The sequence below is a fragment of the Megalops cyprinoides genome, chromosome 8, assembly GCF_013368585.1.
Source record: "Megalops cyprinoides isolate fMegCyp1 chromosome 8, fMegCyp1.pri, whole genome shotgun sequence".
In the NCBI taxonomy this organism is placed as follows: domain Eukaryota; kingdom Metazoa; phylum Chordata; class Actinopteri; order Elopiformes; family Megalopidae; genus Megalops; species Megalops cyprinoides.
Genome location: NC_050590.1, coordinates 21,130,705 through 21,153,265, shown reverse-complemented (window position 1 = coordinate 21,153,265; position 22,561 = coordinate 21,130,705). Strand labels below are relative to the sequence as shown.

General features: G+C 38.3%; 1 protein-coding gene across 1 annotated transcript in view; it reads right to left on the bottom strand.

Annotated features, from left to right (window-relative positions):
* Positions 1–17,793, bottom strand: part of znf536 (zinc finger protein 536) — a 144,247-nt gene extending 126,454 nt beyond the window's left edge. The window contains exons 1-2 of the mRNA XM_036535638.1: positions 17,611–17,793; positions 16,103–16,144 (exon numbers count right to left, since the gene is read on the bottom strand). The gene's annotated coding sequence lies outside the window, so the exon portion shown is untranslated. The remainder of the gene's footprint in view (positions 1–16,102; positions 16,145–17,610) is intronic.
* Positions 17,794–22,561: the final 4,768 nt, after the last annotated feature.

Sequence of the window (22,561 nt, the reverse complement as noted above, 5' to 3'; positions counted from 1 at the left end):
TTGCTGCATTTCCTCACTTTGAAGCACTTTAGAGGGGTTCTGAGAAGCCTGAATGGGAACTGACCCCCCTCCTCCCACCCCACCCTACTTTTCTTTACTCTTACTGCCTTACAAGTTCTAAAGCATACAGGCCTGCTTTAAACTGAAGTTTCAAATGTGTGTTTTAATCTGAATTGTGTGATATCGGACTGCAATGTCATTTTTTCTTTGCCTATGCAAAAGCAAAAAAGAAATCCACAGCCAGCTTCACAACCAACTTCCACAACGAAGTCTACCCTGGAAAAAGTTAAGGTGGGTCACATTCACAGTAGCCTGCGAGACACTTGGGACAGTTTTAAGAGAAATCTGGTGTGGAGGTGGTCTGAGGTCAAGTACTCAGTGCCTGGCATCACATGTTATTAGGACAAGGCTCAGACTGGAGTCAAACCCCATCAATCTGAAGGGAGCAGAAGGTTTATTTGCATTGTCTTTCTTTTTAGTGATTGTTAAACTGGAGCTATAACCAATTACATCAGTTATGATTATTATCAGTTATCTGCAAAGTCAAAAAATGAGAAGACTAAGCGCAGGTAGAAGTAGTGGAAGAAGAAGAAGAAGACAAAAGAGATTAAGACCCAATCTATCCAATGGACATAACCTGCATGCATATAAATGAATGTGTCATAGATGTGGTGTGAATAAACACCTGAAAAAGTACACATGTTGCGCCAGTTTTCTGTAAAGGCATGAGTGTTGGAATTGCTAACTTGCACAGGGTGCAGGATGCAGATAATTTGGTTAGTGTAAAGACCATCACAGTCAGGAGCAGTATATATGCAGAAAGCGCATTTGGGAAGAGTTTCTATAAGTGTTAAGGAGGAGGATACATTTATTGATTGTTGTGAATAAAGGACATTGGATGTTTCCATTCGACAAATGTGCAAAAGCAGTGGCCTGTTGATGGTGAAGTGTGAATGATTTCCTACACTGTGTGTAAAAGTGTCACACAGTGTTCACACCCTTGCACAATCCACATATTGCACCTTTTAAGAGGCAAACAAACAAATGTATTTACGAAATAGGTAAACTTGCAAAGATTAACCTTTACCTTATAGACATATAAAACACCAGAGGTAAATAACACCAAAATGAGAGGAAAAGACAAGGCATAGTCTAACCTGGATGTAAGTTGAGAAATGCTAAAATAATGGGGGAAGGCAGTGAAGTGTTGACTTAACAAAGGATCCCAGGAAAAAAACAATTTCCCTCCCGACAACCGCCTGGCAGACGAAGTTAACATTTTCACAGAAAATATTCCTTGCCTCCAATAGTCCGATGTAATTCATTTTCCATCTCTGTTCATTAATCATTGTTAAAATTAGTGATCCATTTCTTCCACTCTGCCATCTGCACTCAGCTTCGTTACAAACATGACACCTTCCCGCATAATAAAAGCTGACAACTACGAGGATGCCTTTCCAAATAGCTTTCTGCATATATGCACCTCTACAACTGATGCTGTTGTCAGAGAAAAGTAGGTTATTTAAGCAGAGTTCCTGCTTTAACTATCCACACACACACACACACACACACACAAACACATCCAAAAACACACAAAAGCATAGAAAACATATACACAAAGTAGAACATCCTACAATTACATCTCACCATTACAACCCCCCCCCCCCCCCACACACACACACACACACACACATGCAAACACACACACAGTTTTCCTTTAACAGGTTAAGTTGATGATCTGAAACTCTTTCAAAATTATGGGAAAAACAACAGCAAACAATACCAAGAGGGATAACAAAGGAACTTTTGTCATTCTTAATTTTTTGTTTGCGCAGGCATGATTTCATTTCATGTTAGATTAATGCACCATTTTTTTCTTTTCTTTTTTTAAGGTCCTTGGGAACAGGTTTTTTGGTTGGTAATGTGATCATGCATGTTTTTCTACTTCTGCATCATGCCTTTTACTTAAATTTGGAAAAAAGTGGAGCATGACCTAAGAATTGAAAACTTGAAAACTTCAGTTTTATGTAAAAATCTGAAGACTTGGAGTGCATTAGTAGTGGGTGGGTTAGACATGAAAAGCCCTTTGTTCTTTGTTTTTTTAAAGAAAGTGCCTCAGATGGATGAAGAAGTGGCCTGAACACCGGAGCCCGTCCACTGGGGAAAGAGGGCCGAATAATAAGCAGCCTTCGCCAGATGATGCACATCTTTAAACATGCAGCCCCTCTGCAATCCCCACATATCCAGCCCAGAAGTCACTGTTTGCCTTCCCCAGTCCTCCACGCAGGTCCCCTCAGCCCCCTCCCCAGCCCCCATCAGCTAACAGGCACAAGATACGGCCTCCCCTGCGAGGTGTCGCTGGAAGCCTGTGGCACAGTAAATTAATCTATATAATGCCCTGAAAGAGCTGGCTTTTTCACACTGCTTACTGCCAAGACCCCTGAAGAACAGGGGCTATGTAGTGATTCAGCTGCTCATAGTCCCCCCCCCCACCACCACACACACACACACACACACACACATTACCTCATCCCCAGCATTTCACAAAGCTACCTGTTTTGACATTTGAATCAAATAAAACTGCTAAAAAAGATTAATAAATACATGTCTTCATGCTTCCCTCTGCACAAGAAGAAGACAAGAGGAAGCAATGGCTTCTTTCTTCTATTTGCTAATTTTGTTCTAAAACAGCCCCCCCCATCTGAAGGCTGCATACTGACACATTTAATTTCAGGTTCTCAGCACATCTGAATTACAGAAAACTGACGGGGATGGAGGCCAGGCCTCTCTGGGCTGATTAGCATCATTTAAGAAAGTGTTCACTCCACTTGCTTTAGCAACCGCCAAGCCTCCAAGATGGTGGGGGGGGGGGGTGGCTTTCAGCATTGGAAGTCAATATCAAGTAATCTCATTTGAATTTAATATGGACACCCTCAACCATGCTGGGCAATCTCATACTTGTTTTCCCTCATTGTGCTTCCAATTTTTCTCTCAGGGTCTTTGTGACATCACATTAATAAATATATACGTATAACGATCTAAACAATGTCCAGTTGAAATGTAAAAAAATAAAGAGAGGAACATTTTTCCTCAATTAGATAAGCCATGCAAATGGCTTAAAATTTTGTAAAGCTTTGAGAAAATCCTACTTATGGCTGCAATCTTGTGCCAAAAAGTTCATCTGGCCTGTAAATTTAAGCATGGATTACAAATATTCAAATCATGAGCTTACTGTTCAAATAAACATTTCCAACAGGGGGAAAGTTGCAAGCTATACACATTCAATATAATTCCTTCCACAGCAACCCCCCTCCCCCACCCCCCACCCTTAATAAAACAAAAAGTGAACATAACGAGTCAAACGCTTTGCTTTTTGCTTTTGTCAAACTGAATAAACAATCATAATACTCCCTTTAATTAATGTAATTGTAACCACCTATACAATTACAGTGGTAAGGGCCAGGCAACTTCTAATATCCCGCATGGGACAATAGAGCACATTATTACAGTTTAAAGAAAAACGGCTTAAGTTGGTCAGCTGCTTGCCACATGGTATAAATAAGAGGACTGAAGTCACAATTATTCCAGCTTTATTAAGCCCCTGATCACTGCTTTTATCAGGAACACATCCCATGGGTCCCGGCTATGAGGATTTGCCATGAAAGAGGAGTGGGTGGGTGGGGGGGGGGGGTGGAATTGAGTTTCACTTAAGACCTTGACCTTGAACCTTGACCCCTCACTGTCTTTTCAACAGCAGCCATGTGCAACCACCTTGGAGGAGAAAGATAAATGGGGCTTTGTGATGACAGCCGGTGTTACCCCAGGATTAAAATAGCCCCTCACACACCACGAGTCCTGCATTAAAGTCTTCCACATTTGCAAAATTGCAAACAGATGCAACTCAAGTACCTGCAAATAATCTGCCAAGACCAATTTCAAAAGGGAGATTTCAAAATATGTGGAAGTCATTAGGACGAGTATTATTTTTGCGATGAATAGGCGCCAGGAGTGTCTCAAGAAGCAGATGGGCGCTACTTTTACTTATAAAAAAAGGCCAACTTGTTATTCCACCACAAATGAAGATATATAACTTGTATGAAACAATTACTTTAAGACATTGAAGTTTCAAAAGCAACAGAGAATGTCAAATCTCCTTTTTTGTTCAGAGCACAATCTTTCATCTTCTGTAAGTGTTTTCCTTTTCTCGACAGATGAAAAATAAGACAAAGAGATCTAACAACGGTGTTTAAAAACAAAAAGAATTACGGCTTTTTTATCTGTATATGAAAAGCTTTTTTGAATTTAAATAATGTGCTGCTGTTGCTGTTTTTGTTGTTAAAGTAACAGTATCTGAAGTTTTCAGCTCTTTCCAAAGAGCCCCTCTTACTGTAGCTTAAAAAAAACTGAAAATACAGTACAGCACATTCTAATTAAAAAGGAGTTAAACAGAGAAGAGCAACAAACTCCATTAGAATGCACATCAAACAGATGCCAAATGCCATTCTGTATGCATCTTTAAGGAAGAAAAAGGAATAATAAATTAAAGTGTATTACTCTCTCATTTGCCAGCACTGATTTATTCCTTTCCTATTTCAAAAAAATATTTATATCAAATAAAACATGATTAGCAAGATGAAAGGTTAGCAATCTTAGAAGCAGAATGACTCTTTAGCCCCCAAATTTCTCAAAATCATTGCCTTGAAACAATAAGCATTCAATCGCATTCCTCACAACTGTAAAAGTAGGAAGTGTTTTAGGCATTCCACCCACAACAAACACGTTCTATTTTCGTATTCTGGGGACACAATCAAGAGCGGGTGAATTCAAGGAATGCGGAATATTGAACAATTTCGCTCAGCCACCCATATTATTCTTTCCTGTCTCATTGTAGCTGGCAAAAGAAAATTCTGTAATTGAGTAGTACAGAACATGTGCCCTCCCTGCTCAAAGATGACAGATGGATTATAAAAACTTCAAAGGCGAGCATTTGGAGCACCAGGGGAGAGATAGTAGGTATTTGAACTATCATTCTTTACCCAGGAGACAATGGCAGTGTGACATGGCGCATACATCAAGGAATAGTGCAACCAGATAGACATAATCTGTCTTTTCACTATATATTTAACATCCTGTTATGAGCAAGTTTCAGCCAAGCACAAAATAAGGAGGGAGAAGAAAGGAAACGGGAATGTTATGTGCCCTGGCTCTAGGGCGCAGAGGTTAAAGGCTTCTGCTTTTTAATGTTGGTTTATCGTTATAGTTAACGCCTCTTCTTCCAAACAGAATTGGTAGGAGTACCCTGGATTGAAGTGTTTTTCTGTTTCTCACCTTGCATAAGAAACAGACCTGAAATGCAATTGTGTTAACATCAACAAAAATGTCTGCTGGACCTTAAACTTCAGTATAAAAGAAGCTAATTCTGTAAATTGACCGCCAGGTGACTTCTTTTTCCAAACATTAGGACTCATGTCCTAATGAAAAACCCACCTCTTTGGCATTTTAAAATATGGGAGCAGTCCAAAAAGGTAACTACTTTAGAGCATCAATGTCTTAATGTGCACATATATCGGAGAAAAAATGAGACACCACCAAAAAATGAATGAATATAAAAGTCAATATTCTCATGTAGAGGTGATTATTCCATCCATCCTTATGTAGAGGTGATTATTTCATCCACTAAAGCCCACTTTCACACCTCTCTCTGACCTCACAATGAAGGGGGCTTGAGGGGACAATGGCATAGGGAATGTTCATGAGGTGAGGTTTCTGACCAGGACCTCTTCACACACACACGCACGTACACACACCACCCTACCCCACCCCACACACACAGTGGCTCAGATAGGGGCTAATCAGTCCTGACCTCAACAGTCACACCATTTAACCCCAGTCGCTCAGCTCTGCTTCACCAAAGTGTGCCCAGCTTTCGCCGTGTTGATATAAATTCCACTGGGGCCTGACTTCCACCCTGCTTCTTCTGACCACTGACTAATGGCTGCTGTATCAGAGAGAACAGAGGGATTGTGCGCTCCAACTATATCACCATCAGTTATGTTTTGTTTGTTTTCTGTTCTTTTTTCTTTCTTTTTTGTCTTATTTTCCTATTTGATTTTTTACAGCTTTTTTGTGAAACTGACATCTTTTGACTTCTCTTGACCTGAAGTGCTTGTTGTTTGACCTTGGAGGCTTTCCCAGCTTGCATCTACCAATAACCTCTTTGTCCAGCTGTCAGCCAGGCGGTCACCTTTCTATGTCCATCAGGATTTTCATTTTAATCCCATTTGCTTATCCCATCAATGCTAAGGTTGTTTGGGTGTAATGGATTCCTTCACCATCTCTCTTTTCTGTCTCTCTTTTTTCTCACCACCTCATCATGAGAGAGTCATTGCCACAGAGGTACACTTAGAGCTATTTTCAAATCTTCAAATACAGAAAACTACAAAGACTACTGCTGTCACTCTGTCTGCACTGTCAGCACTACTACAGCTTGTATACTGATTAACAGAGAAGTAACTGCAATTAAAGTAACTTTTCATTATGCATTGTATTCCAAAACAAAGTGCAAGAGTTCCATAAAATTAGTCTGGGCCTTGATCTGCCAAAACTTTAATTATTTGATTGCTCAAGACTTACCAAGAGATAATCGGATTTCCATGGCACCATTTAAGTAATTGCAGTTAGTTTGTGATAATGGTCCATGTGCTGCATGGACCTGCAAACTGTACAGGAACACCTAATAAGGTGCCCATAGCATCCTTTACATAACCCGCTGCTCGAAACCCCAGTATCATATGCAGGGGTATAGCAGGAAGTCAGAGTGCAAATTTGCCATTCTTGTTGCTAACTATGCTGTTTGATTAAAACCGTACAAAAATGAGGCTGAACCTTTACAATTAAGATCACTTTCCAGATTAAGGACAACAACAAAAGCTAAGAGACTAGCTGCATCCAGAAAGGGAAATTGGATGAAAAAGGAAATAAGGGGAGGCATGACCTCCGGCACAGCACAAACACAAGCCGTCCCTGTATCAAATATTGTCCACAGCGGGAAAGAGAACCCCAGAGGATGTACTCCAAGGAGCTGGACTACAATGGGGCCACACACCAAAAGAGCAACCATCAAAGTCCCACATAGATGAAACAAAGCAAATGCATACACACAACAAGTACAACCATTTTCTCCCCTGATAAACAGATATTGCATTCATATGTTTAACAAAAACTGAAACTGTGATGGACACACCTCCTTTTTACCAAAAGGACAAGAGATGAGTGTAGGAATCTGTGAGTTTCAGCTCTGGTCATTTTTGAGAAGCGACCTCACATGTTCATATTAATTTTCAACAACACTGAGAATAAGGGACTTGCCTGTAAACTGCTTGTTTTTAACAAAATCAATGATGGCGATAAATCTCAAAACTTCCCAGATGTTTTCCACTGTTCTGCTTTTGTCAATTCATCAAGAAAAAAAACAATCATTTCATTAATACAGATCAATACTCTTGTGGGAATTTAATGAAGGTACACTTTTTGCAAAGCTCTTTTTGCCATTTTTCCTCCATTAAACTACTTTATAATTTATTTTCTTAGCAGATGCCCTTATCTATATTTTACAATTTATTTTCTTTAGCCCTTATCAAAGCCTAATAAATCTTGAAACTATGCAGATTATCCAAGGGCATTATATCACTGCCCATCTGTACAAATGTATGCTCGCGAATGCAATTCAGATTAGGCACCCAGCTTGAAGGAACAACAGCCAGGTTTTACCTGGGGCTCAAGCCTTCAACTCTGTATTTACTGTCCATGTCCAGTTGCCTTACAGCTACTCCTCTGTTCTCTAATATCACCTTTTCCGCTTTAACAATGATGTTGAAATGTAATCCAGTGGGCCTTGCGCACCCTGAAGAAGTAGCAACCATAGCAGAGGGAGACAGAAGGAAACAGGCAAAGTTTGGATCCATTGAAGCTACAGTGGGTACTACAAAAGGAGTACTTTTCAGTTGTTCCCATAATCACTGTGACTACCAATGCTGTAGTTAAGCACAGACATCCCAAGAAGCATGTAAAAACAAAAGATTCCATATTCAGGTAATTACTGATAATTATCAAAAATGCAGTTGTTTCTTCCTTTAACAAGACAGACTTGGTTTGGAGACAAGTGTCCAGTTGTGAGCTGGCCTGTAAGAAAGATTTAAATAGTCCTCATTCAAATTTGAATTGTCATAACTTATTTGACTTAAGATTTGGGCAGCAGAAAATATGATGAAGACTGCATGTTGAAAGGATTGTTTTTACATGCTTCTTGGGATGTCTGTGCTTAACCACAGCATTGGTATTCACAGATATTCTTGAAATTTGAAGTTGACACAGTAGTAATAAATGGATCTAACTGAAAGACTGAAGCTGAGACTGAATAAAGTCTGGCTTCAGCTGCATGCTTTTCTATGCTATAGTGAAGTGACCTGGAAACGGTATGAAAGAAGCAGACCATCAATGATGCCCCAGTTGACTGAGATGAAGAACTGGTGTTATATAGTGATACAAGACAATATCGACTAGTGTTGTTAAATAAATGGTGCCCTTGAAATGTACAGAGAGTAAAAATTCTGCATCTTGAAAACTGCAAGGGTGCAATAAGCAAAGCAAAGCTACCAGCCAGAGAATGGCCAGGTAAAGGAGAGACATGGAAGTAAACATGAAATCTAGAAAGATACAGGTGCACAGGACAGTTTTATTAAAAAAAAAAAAAAAACTTTTTGTTTTTAAATTTAAGAAGAAATGTGTCGATGTTTAAAACTTTGACACAAGACCGTGTATCTGATCTTGAGACGTGTAACATTTTTTGCAACAAGCATTTACAAAAGCTGACAATGTTGAATGACAAAGTAAATTGTATTGGTTGAATTTGATTTTCTTTCCTTTTTTCCTGAATGCATCACATAAAATTGTTGAAACATTTCAACCCTTACAGCAGCAAGTATATACACAGTTTCTTTAAAGGTATGTTACATTTCTTCATTTTTTACAATACACACTCTGACCAAAAGTGAGAATGTATGTGCAATGTATGTGTAATGTGCATTTTCGGATCTTTGTGCACAGCCCAATATGGTATAAAAGGAGAAGGCAAAATAAGCGATCACCTATTGTCTGTCATCTTTCTCCCAATTACATCAATCAGTTGTAAAGTAAAGGAAACAGAACAGAAGCATGGAAGTAAGATACAAAGACTAGAAATGATCAGAAATGAAAGGGGAAAAAAACATCAAATTTGAGAATATGATACTGATATATTATACTGAAAAAGGAAGGACTGACATCTTAAGACTTAAAAGTGAGAATAAAGAAAGCTGGGTGTCTGGGGAATTGTTAAAAAAACATTTTAAAATTCAGCTCCATAAATAAGGACAAATTCCCCAAAGTAAATACTATTTAGCACATACCCTGAGTTATGGTTAAAGGTATTTCACATGGCACTGAGAAATATTCCCCTACATCTTGGGCTCTAGACACCTGTACATATAATCTACTGGGGAATGGGAGGAAAGGGGGGTTCTTAGCTGGGGGGGGGGGGGGGGGGGCATGACAGTTAACAAGAGCAGACGCTATTCTACTTTCATCCTTATTTTTCATTTATTCTGTTGAATGAGAGAAACATGTTACCGTGAAACAACTTGTATAAAAAAGATGTAATGATGAATCAAGCTCATACCAACTTTTTCAGAGAGTGGTTTTCTCCTTCTCCAAGGTAAATCGTTGACCTTCAGTCCTTACATGTGAACTTCAGCTAGCCACAGGTTAACTACATGTACCCGACTGCCAGGCAAGAAAATTACAGGCTTTAACAGCGATGTAAATTAATGCACTTCTTGATCCCAACATATAAACTATGGCAGCATAATTGGTTCATTGTGAATCCCCCTCAATCAGTAGTTGCAATGCATCTTTAAAGTGGAACGTACAGTACACATCCTCCTTTTCCTGCAAGGATCTAATGGTATCCTGGAATTACACCTGCCAGAAAAACATTACAAAGGTTCCTAATCATTGGGACAAATAACATGTCATCATAAATATTCTGTCAAAAAATATGTATTTTTAAAAAAACATTTTCAGAGCTCTGCACTTTTAAACCATATTCTAGTCTTGACAAATGAACGTTTTCTTCGTAGAAAGATTTGTGTTCACATTTTGTAATGCTGACATCTTCATGCTGTGCAATCTTGTATGCAGTAATGAATGTTCTTTTCATAGTGGGTTTTCCACATATGTAGTATTTAAACCAAATATTTAAACAAAACAATAGTGCTAGTACCTTTAATTGCTGTTTTCTGTTTTTAATGGCAGAAGGTAAAACCCAAAACAAGAACCATTAAATGTGTTGGATTTTTATTACTATTACTATACGGCCCAATGTTTGGTTGAAATACTGGATCCATTAGGAGGAATGAACTGCACCTTGGTACACTGCATAAGGGGAAATATCTTCCTTTATACCTTCAAATCTCTAAATTAACAGACACCTCTGTGTTTCTGTATCAATCAGTATTGAACTCCCTGGATGAAATCTGTATAGTGAACTGTGATTTCAAAAAGAACAACAGAAAAATGTCAGCTGTCATAATAGGTGCTACTGTTGGCGCAAGCAAATTAAAAGATTATCCGGAAATGAGACACCAATCATTTTTTAAAGCTGTTAATCCATTAAAAGGCTTTGAAATAATCTAAATAATGGTCATGCCATAAAGAATGCATGCATAAAAATGAAACATGCAGAAAATGTCTAAAGTATGGGTGACACACTAGAGGTACCAATTAATCAAATATCTCACTGCACTTCAAATCCATGAAAAATAAGGAGCAGCGCAATAAAGCCGGCAAGGCAGCCGTCTGTCTCAATGTGTCGGACCTGCCTTTATCAGCAGGGACATGGAGATATCCCACAGCTTATTCAGAGCAGTCCACAGATACGATTAAGTGCATCATCTTTTTTTACACCATCAGGCTCCCTCTCTGGTTAGGAGACGTTAATTCACAGGGCCTGATCTGTCTCCAAGCAGAAAGACGCCAATGCTATCATTATCAGCCAAATCAACCAGCCGTTAAATGGTGGAATCAGGAGACATTTGCTCTCTCCACTATCACAGTGACATCATTACTGAAAGAATCAACAGCAGGAGCTGCCAGTCCGCAGGGGGCAGAAAAACAATAGAGCAGCTATAGCCCAGGCATCTCATCATGGCATTAAAAACGGTGGCTCCAAAATAATTCAGGGCTACCTGAGAAAGTAGGCCCTTCCTAGCACTGTCCATAAAATCCCACTGGCACTCTTCTAGAGCACACCCTGGGAAAAAAAGTATCTTTCCAGTTCAATTCAGGATCACTGGCAGATCCATGCTAACTGTAGCATTTGTCTTTTTTCCTGCCTGTGTCTAACATTACAGTTAATACTCACCTGCAAAACCCTTTCACAAATGATCTGCTCTCATATTTCCTAAATAATGTCACAAAGGTGTTTTAGATACCTCCTTGTACTAGTCTCTTGATGAAAAATCATCACCATTTTGTTAATATCCATTTTTAACCTCTGAGCCTGATTAACAACACTTACCCTCTGGTTACAAAGCTCTCATGCTACAGTGCTCCTGAATACCTCCACAGTTGCAATGCAATTTTAAAAAAAAAACTTTTTTTTTTCTTTCCCTTTTAAATCATCAGCCCTTCAAACACAGCCAAACTGCAGGACAAATAACATTTCATTTACTATGACACTCACATTTAATTGAAAACGGCACTATCAGCTTTTTAACCTTCACCTGCTGGAAATGGGGAAAAAAGCAAGTGTAGTTTAATTAACCAATAAAACAAAACATCCCCGACACTCTACACAAGCTTGGGAATGAGGCAGAGAGGCCTGAACTCTTGATATGTGGCCAGTTTAAGGCACAAAAAAGAGGTGGCTTCAAAATAACAATAATAAAAAAAACGATCACTGTATTTTGGATATCTGAATGGTAAAGATTACAAATTGTCAAAATATTTGTGACAGAGGAATTTCAACTGTTGAGCACACTGTTATTCTACAAAAGACCCATCTTCCTTGTGTAACAAGTATATGAAATGAGTGTAGACAGAAAACCTAAAATCCCCCAGGCTAAAAAAATCCAGCTATTGTAGTAATAACCCGTGAGACCTGGCTGGGAATGTGCAGCTTTCACAGGCACTTCTCATCCTATTTGTAGCTATGCCATTGATGTACTGTGTGCAGGTCACTCACTTTACAATAAGTTAAAACCCTTTAAAAGCAAGCATAACTTCTGGACCAAATACTCAGGTTTGCTGGTAATGTTTTTTTTTTTCTCTTCTTTCTTTCCTCTTTTTGTTCCACAAGGCAAGTTTCATTAAAGATCCAATTATGCAAATCAGGTCCAGGAGAGGCAGTTGAATATGCAGTATAATAGTGTACTGTAATAGTTCAATACAATATACTGCACCGGGCAGATTTACGAGGCAACATAACTGCTACGCCTCCATCCTTTCGAGAAAACCTCTTGATCATAATTAAAGGTACAGTGTCCTAATTTCCAACAGCCATCTTGCAGGGGCCCCCACTAGAAAACCAATCCACGCTAATGGCAACTGGTTGTTTGCCACCCAAAACAAGTTAGTGCAATGAGGACACAAAAGACATTACACCCCACAGCTGACCTGAGACATTTAAGAGCAAAGAAACCCCACTACCCACATCCTGCTCTGATTAATTTTGCTGCAGCACTGCAGATATTTACCACTATTTTAGAAGTGTCTGGCAGAATGTAAAATATTACAATGGCATACTTCAAATCAGATGATTGATGGGTGGTTGCCTATTTGCGTAAATCTCTTGTCTAAAACTGACATGGTTGTAATTTTGTGCTCCTCAAAAGATCAAAGCAAGTTATCTAGACACAATGCATTGCATATTTAAATCCAAATTGGCCACTTTAACAAAGACAGAAATGTCTTGCACAGACTAAAGACATTTTATTACTGCAAGACTACTTGTTTCAAAGGACAAATAAAGAAAAAATATCAGAAAGGGTGAGAGAAATACATCTTTATAAAATACCATCAATCAAAGGGAAATTGCGTCCTGAAGTTACGAAATCGCTCATGCAGAAAAATGGCAAGGCCAGACTGCTCAGTGCTCATCTTTCTCAAGGCTGTGCAAACGGTTCCAACTTAACACATTCAATTATTGAATATAAACATCAACCTGAATCTCCAGGTTGGAGATCCATATTGATCTTGCTGTAAACTCCAGGGAGAGGATTGGATGAGACCGGCACAAACAAAATGAAGAGGGGGAGGGGGCACTGACTTCCATTCCCTGAACTCACTTTTCAGCACAGAATTAAGGAAATTATACAAGGGCACAAAACATCTGTTCTTTTTTGTCAATCTTGTTCTTGTAGGAATCTGTTCTAGTAAGAATCCACAACAGCATTTTTACACAACTTTTTTGGGAGGTAGCTTCCTTTTCTTGAGGTCTACACTTGGCCCATCATTCCTCCAGACTTTTCGTAAGCTGGGACCCCAACATAAAGCACTGAAGATGAATCCATCATCTCGACAAAGGTCAAAAGGCTCCTTATTCTTGGAGCAAGGTGATGTTTTCGTACATTATCCTGAAAAACATTGGACCCTATGTCAATGCACTTTATCTTCAATTTTCTTTCAAATATTGTGTTGTTTATTACTCAGTGTCTTGATTGATGTTGATGGCTGCAGATGTTGACGAAAGGAAACGAAAGCCCAGCTTCTATCTTACTGCAATTCCCTCTGTCCTTGAATTTTAATACTGAATTTAAGCAAGTGTTAAACAGTTTTTGTCACACACACATTGACAGCCAAACTCAGTCAAAAGATTTTGTAAGTAATGAAAAATGAATCAGTTGAACAAATTTAAGGAAAAAGCAAATTGACTGAATTTCAGCTGACAAAAATTCACACTTGCATAAATTCATTAATCTTATTTAAGGACAGTGCACTCTAGTTTGATTTAAACAAAGTCTTCATCTCATTTTTTTTCATACATAGTGTGAATGGTATTGAAAGAGGTGTTCATTGTTCATTGTAGTGATGCTTCTGTGACTTTCAGTTATATCAAAATTTTAGAAATGAAATGTATGAGGCACACCTATTTAACACTAACTTACACCCTATGAACATGTATTAAAATGCAGCTATAATCAGAACAAAACACAAGAGCCAAATGCTTCCTTAAACATTGTGTGGTCACTTAAAGCAATTGTGCCTAAAAAGAATACTTAAAGGATGCTAACGTAATTTTCTCAGATAGAGGATAAATGTAGTACCACCACTCAGACCATTAAAAAGCCCCACCCCTCAGCATTGCACCCCACTCTATACACATTACGACTTTCTAAAGTTAGCAAATAGTTACTAAGTGAGCACTCAGTATACCTCAGATGAAACCTCTAATGCAACAGGATCAAAAAATACATTTGATATTTTTTTAAGAAACTTGCTATAGTCAGGTGTCCTGTATCATTACAGCTTTTATCTTTTTTATCATTTTCATTTTTTCATGTCATGGTAGGTTTCCTCTGACAAACAATTACACAGAATATATTAAAATAATAAGACATGCTGATGGAGTTAGAGGCTCTTTTTTGTTTTCCACAATTCCATCTACATTTAGACTAGCTTGTCTGTGCAGCTATTATGCTGAAATCAAGTTCATGGTGCTTACCCCATGAGACACCCATCCCATTTTGCGTGGCACCAAACCTAACCTTTCCTATCAAGGTCGCTGGTGCATTCTGAGATCCATCTCACGCAAATGCCTGACACATTTTGGATGCCCCCCTGTCTGAGAGACACTAACGGTGAGAAGGAACTCCTGGCCACAGGGGTAAAAGCCTTAGCCCTTTGAGCCAGGGGGGCTTCACTACACATATCAATTAATACCTAATCGCTAGCCTTCCCTGCCATACTGTCCCACAGAGCCCCAGCTAGGGCTCTGCATCTGGAAGACAATTTCAACCAATTAAAGGCTCGAGAATCAGTAAAGTGTGGAATGGCTGTTTGATCGTGTCTGCACACTGGCTCCACTTGACTGGGCACAGACTGACAGCATCAAGAAGATGCAACATCCTCCTTTCGTCTTGTCAGAGATGCACAGTTCCCGCACTGGTTAGTGGCTGGCATCATAGCTTGGAGCCAAAGGGCACAAAATATAAAAAAACTAGATTTTACAGATTTAAAGATGAATTGTTGAACCTGTAGGCCATAGACCAAATGTAACACTATTGGTAGCACATTCTGGTATGTATCTAATATTTCAGTGCATTTAAGAAATCCCCCTCTTTGAGTTGTGAAATCAATTAAGGTTTGCACATCTAACAGGAAACTTATTTGCTTAAAAACAAGTCTTTAATATGGACTAACTGAAAACAGCACTAGCACTTGAAGAAGTAAAAGTCTGACAAGTAATTCCTGTCATTGCAGTTAAAGCAAAAATCAGACCATTGCATTAATAATTCAAAGTATTTTACAACTTGTGTATGCAGTATTACACAAAGAAATATCAAAGTTGTCCATGTCTGTTTTCATGTGGAAATGATATGAATGAGATGCAATAAACAGGTGGAATGACTGACAAGTTAATGGATATTTATAACTATTTTTTCTTGTTTTTAGAATTCATTTCCTTAACCAAAAGCAGTACACGTATTACTTATCACAATTACATTAATCACAGTGGTTTGTGACATCAATCTCCCCATCATCTTTCCGATGGATTTATATTCACTTGGTTGTGTGTCCTCGTTTGTAACTGAGTACTTATTATATGTTTTGTTTATTGTCAGGAAAACATTATACACATACGAAGACTAAGAACATACAATAGCCCACGAACAGACTTTTAGAATATAAATTTTTAGCTTTCGCAACTTGAGTGACTCTTATCCATTGCAATTTCTTGTCAAATAAGAAATGAAGAGAGCTGACAAAACTGTCTACGCCCAGACACTATTGCAGACATAATATCCGTCTAACAAATACCGTTAAACAATGACTGCCATTTACTTACATCTGCACACCCGCTATTCGTCCTGTTCCTTTTACAGTGAATCTAAGGAAAAAACAGTAATCTAATTTCAATTTAGCGGAAGATACAAAAAGTACAACAATTTGATGTGTATTGTTTAATATTACAAGCAGCCATATCCTCTTGCAATCATTGTGTCCTCTTTGCGATAGTCACTTTACAAATTAAAAACGTTATTCCTTCATTGGATCTGTCCCTAAAACTAGCTCAAGGTGAGACTGTTCTGTAGGAAGAGAGTCACCTGCACATCTCACATAAGGAGTTTGACCCGCAGCAGTTTAGCGGTCTCTCTCGAGTGTATGTTTTCTCATCATAAGTTGTAAAACTGCAACAGATTGGCAGAAATAAATCCTATTTTTTATCATACATAACATGCAAATGAAATCTCGTTCCACACCTTAACGTTCTACGACCATTTAAGCAATGTTTCATTCCATGTGAAACTTATTGATATGGTAGGCTAAAGCATTGAGCAGTCGGCGACTATTTGTTATTATTTTACTGTGTAGCTAATGAAGTTAGGCGCATGGTTCCCTTTGCTATAGCCGCGATTACTGGGCTGCCAGTACGTGGTTCGTTTAAAAACCCCAGACTCACCCTCGATTCTGTTAAACATGTCATTTCACATTCAAGTAATACCGCAGCCTTGGAAGCGTTTGTCGTTTCTACCCCTATCCCTGCAACTTTACACACAAAAATACAGTATTTCCCCAAGGTACTTCATTTGCAACAGTCGTTAAATCTGCCTTCTCTGTAGCGATATGCTTGTTGTTTCCTGATAAAAGGTTTTAAAGCCTGATATGACATTTACTTCTTAGTTGTTGAATGCCATCATAACGTTCCTGAAAGCATAATGCGGGGCTTCTGTTCATACGAGGTCGATCACAGCACAAAATGGCAGGTCTCTCAGGCTCTTCCATCTCATAAGTTTTGACACTTGGCATGCACCAGATAACTTTGATCCTAATTCTCCAGCAATCCGTATTCAGGTTAGCTGAAATCCTGAACAGACCCCCTTGGGGTGTAGCGGGAAAGTTTGCAAAGAAGAATCTAAAGAGGAAAGTTTTTATCCCCCGGTTCAGCAGCGGTAGCTACTGTGTCTGAAGCACATCGTCCCTTTAACGGAGAATGTTCGCTTTCATTTCAATCTTTAGCGGCGTTAATGAAATATTTAACTCTCTAAGAAGTAACGGTTGTAAAATGACAAAGAAAAAAATAATCTAAGATTTCTTCGGAGTAAGTTCTACAGCGCCGTTCAATGGCTTCCCGGATGCTTTCAATATGTTGGTGATTTTTCCCCTGACAGCCCCGCATGCAAACGTCACTGCTATGGATATTAAATTATACTGTATTCTTTAAATTAGAAAACATAGGCCCATATGCGATGCAATAAGAGAAACAAAAAAGTCAAAACTGACTTTAAAACGCATAAGGTCCTCCACTAACCCCCTTCGAATTACTGAAACAGTCTACATCTTAGCACTTCTTACCTTAAAATTTAAAGCAACGCGTTGAAGAAACTCCTGCACGTAAACGCTGCGTTTTGAAAGAGTGCGTTCATTGAATAATGAAGCATGTCCACAAGATTGACTTGATCATTTTCTTGCGCTGAAGGGGGAAAAGTGCAGCTCGGACCTGTTACGATTGTCCACTCCACAATCCCTCTCTAACTGTTCCGCACGCATCCCGAGTGGAGAGCGTTTTATTTTATCCTGTTTCTTTTCAGGATAAATGTGTTCATTGATACTGATCACCCAGCATCACAAGACATTTCCATCTTTCAGCTTAGACTCCCCCTATCTGGTAGGTGAAATGCATTGTACCGTTAAAAAAGCACTCCATTGTCGTGCTCGGCGTAATTCGCAGCAACTAGATAGGTCTTGCGGCATTCGGCTTTGATGAGCCGAAAGCTCAGCCCGTGATAAAATAACCTAGAACACAGAATAATCTCTAATCGTCCATTTTCTCCGTGTAGCAACTAAAAACATTTACCACAGCTCAGCTTGCTCCTGACCTTGAGCTCCCGTAAACACTATTATTAAAACCTGTCTATTCTCTAAGAACACTAACATTGTCATTCTTGTTATTCAGAGACGCCGTGTGTAATTGGCTTTGATACCTGCCGTCTCAAAAATACTGATCACCCCAGTCTGAGAAAAGATATATTATAGTTGCAATACGATCGCTTACCTTTTCGGATAACTATTTCAAGTCTCTTTTCTTCCAAAAAACTCCAGGATAAATCTGTGTAGACAGCGCGTCCCAAGCATCAGTCACCGCTCTAGCGCTTAAGAGAAGTAATCAGCGATAAAATGACGTTGATCTGCACTGTAACCTTGTGGCGTATTTAATGTAAATAAGCCAGTTATGTTGCCAGTCGCATGCACACAGACGCAAGGGGTCCAGTGCAGAGCTTTTTAGATTCCCTGACGAACTAGCTTTATTCTAACGCCGTGCTATTTGAAACAATGGGGGAAAAGGGAATCTGCTTGCAAATGTGATTTTAATTAATCTCGTAGCAGGCTATTAAAATGAACATGCCGCACTTAAAGATGAGAAAATATGCCATGGGAATCGCGCTCGCTTGCAGGTTCTTACCGACGTGAAAATAAAGACGGTGTGTTTTGATGGGAAGTTCGATGTGGTCGTCAAACTTTTTTTTTTTCTTCTTCTCCCCTGAACTTCAGAAGCGTTTTGTTCGGGAAGCAGTGCGCAGGTCGAGCGTGCATGCAACAAAATGTTCCAGTGTGAATGGTTTGATAGGTTATGCTTCTATAGAAAAAAAAAAAAGAAGCTGAATAATGCAATTATAAATTCAGTATCCCAGAGTTGACAAAAGCTAGTGCTTCAATGGAGTCTTTGTTATGGGATTATATAATGATTATAGAGTAATTACGGGAAAGGTTTTGGTTATAATAACAAGTATCTAAATATATACATAGACAGGTTGTTTTAAAGATACCCTCATTCATATTAGGACAGCAGTAAGAAACAAGGAACGTCTGAAAAGGTTGACAAAGAAGAAAGTAGCTAGTGATGCGCATGATTAGAGCCAATGCAGACAGATTGATTATTCAAAATGTCGAGCCATGGGGACACTTTACACATTGATTCAGGTAAAACTAGATTCTCAATACATCAGGACTGAAATTAGTTCCCTGGGGGGGAGCGCTGACAAACGCCGGTTTACATACAATACATGCGAGGAAAACCCCATTCTGTCCCCTTGCGCCCAGGGACAGTCTGCCACCAAAACTGCACCAATGCAAGAGAGACACTACAACACTGTCCTTTTATTCTAGTTTGTATTAACCCATTTCTCCCTATCGTTGTAGAAAAGAGGTCTTGGGTCTTACATTTTTAATTTGATTCCATCTTATAAAAGGATCACCTAACAGAGAGGCCAATTAGGGGGTGATTATTTTATTACATCTTAAACTTGTGCAATATGTCTTGCAACCCTATCCAAAAGAATATGGAGATTAATTAAAATCCCAGAGGGAAAGACCAACGTGTCCTTTATTTTTCTTTCCAAGAGAGGACATACTTTAAAAGAAAAAAGGAGTCCGCCGTCGTTATTCACGATGAAAATCAGATTCCCATGCTTCCCCTTAAACGTTTAGGAATTCAGCCTGCATTTTCCAGTTTGATGTGTATGAAATTCTTTTTTGAACAAATTCCAAAATAAAAGTTTGTCTCTAAAGAAATTAGCATAACCATCCCATCAATAATATCGCTATCTCTATGGGAATGATAACTAAAGCAGTAGGGGTGTCCCTTTTTTCAATTCTTCATGGATCAGCTGCGCATTTTCAGTTTTCTTTTGAACTTGTTATAGCAAGTCAAGTGATTCTTTATCGGTGACAGGCTTGACAAAGAGACGGGGATGGGAAAGCAGGTCAAAAGGAAGTTGCCATATGGACTTAAACATGCAGATTTAAACAATATAGTAGGGTGATATCTAATATCCAAGCAAACAGTGTTGCAGCCCTAAGTTTTGTATATGTTGGAAAGAAACGTACACACTTACGTGAACGGTTTGTGACTACTCTATACATTTAGCCTGTGTTCACACAAAAGCGCTGTTTCACTGGTTTAGTGCGCCCTTATCTCAATTTTGCATAGATGAAGTGATAAGGCACAGTATACTAAAATGAGGAATATCGGCCAGTTATCATGGTCTCAGTTCGAATTAGAAAAAAGTTGTGTGTGTGTATATATATATATATATATATATATATATATATATATATATATATATATATATATATATACACACATGAGTTCATGGCTTTAATTTTAAGAGAACATTTAGCAAGGACTCATTTTCTATTTGTCTTAATGTGGTCATTTTATTAGGGAACGCAACTAAATTAAAAGAAATACCTCTCTGAAAAAGTAGTTACTGCTCATCCACGTGACCCTTTCACGGGCCTGTAGTTAGAGCAACAGGTTATCCCAGGAAGATGAACTCGAAAAACCTGACACAATTTAATTCAAATATGGTTAATAAGCGACCATTCCCTGAGATAGTTTCCATTTAAATTAAGATACTTGTAGCTAATTGTAGTTGGTTAAAATTAATTGGTGTCCTTAAAAAAAGTTAATATACAAGTTTAGCAAGTTTTTTTCCACAGTGATTTCTCCATATTTTATGTTTCTCCATTTTAAACTGTAAAATCTTATTTCTATATCTATATTTTAATTTGTATGACAGTGAAATACTGTATGTGTTCCTTTTCCTCTGCATTTGTATTCACCAGTGCTGGAAGTTCTTTTTCATTTCAACTAGTTCAATTTGCAACCTTATCATTCTGTCATTCACTACCATCACTGTTTAAGCATACATGCCACCAACAGTTGTAGATGTATTTCTTTCTTTAATTATTTTTGGAATACACCTTGTCATTTACATAATGATGCAAATTCATATCGACACAGAGAGGAGGGGGATGTAGAGAGAAACAGTGAAATGGAAAATGGGAAAATGGTAAGTATAAACTGTCATAAACCAAACAAGCAAGGTTGACAGTTTAAGTATGTCTGTTTTGGTTTTCAAAGTGCAACTACTGTGTATATCAATAGTTAATGACAACAATTCTGTCTCACTAGATATACGTCTCCAAAAAAGAAAATAACACATCTTTACATATTAATTATCTTTTCAGTTTAGCCCCCACATTTACTGTTGTTTTAGCCAGGCTTTCCTTTGTCTTGTAAACATTTATATGTAGTTTTTTCATAAACATGCAAGTTAAGCGTGATCTTAAAAAGATCATTTAAAATCAAACAATAAATAAATAACATGAAATACCTACAGTACCCAGTGCTGAAATATGAAAGGGTGTACTGATGATTAAAACTGAAGATGGTTCTGCTTCTGAACCGAGACTGGAAGCAATCCAAGGAAGCATGCTTCAAAACAGACACACCACTGTTCACTTTCAAATGAATTAAAATGTTATCATCAGGCCCTTTTTTGTGTACTTTTGGATATACGTAGCTGAAGAAACCCCAGCCTGTGACTAGGCCATCTAGAGAATGGCACATTTTATTCCTCTCTCAGCTCCACCACAGCAAACATAAAACATTCTCATAAGCTTTCTGCAGTGTCCTAACAATGTTATCGCATTGCATCTGCATAACAACTGCAATGCTGAGAAAAGATTATTGGTTTGTATGGACAACCTTGAAGTGATGTACTTGAACAGGTTTATATGTACTTACCAAAAATGTGTTTTGAAGGAAAATACATTTGTTTTGAACGTTGAGATTCACAAAGAGTAACTTCCCTGCCCTTTTGTTAAGAAATGTACCAAAAGCATTGTTCTAAATAACATAGCAGAGAAAATAATGTTATACATTATATTTTTTCTGACCTTTTTGTCAAAAAAGTATTAAACAAGTGTTCACCAAGGCATACATCTATGAATTGGAGACACTGTTAAAACAAACCATCTTTTTCTGAACTTTCAATGTTTGGTAAGATGTGATCACTACTAGCCAGCATAGTAATTATGTGCAAATTTCTGTAGTGCCACAAATGCACTCAGCACATTTAATTTGTTTGTTTGTTTTGTTTGCCACTTCATTTGGAACACAGGTATTTGACTCTTCTGATATGACCATCTAAAGATTCCAAATTGACAAAACATAATGTGGAGGAAAATATTTATGGTTAAACTGTCATGTTTGACATTTTACTTAGATGTGGTCAATCAGGGTGCTAAGTATCCTATTTTTACATGTTACATTTTAGAAAAGGCCTAAGAATATTGGCAAAACTGGTCTCAAACTCAATGAAAGCTGAAGGCTGTGTACATGATTTATGACTGATAACTGGTTGGATGCTAATTTAAATCATCTGAATCAAAACCTCTGCAGGAAAAATATCTAAATGAAAACATCTGACTTGAATTGATTGCTTACAATGTTCAGCAC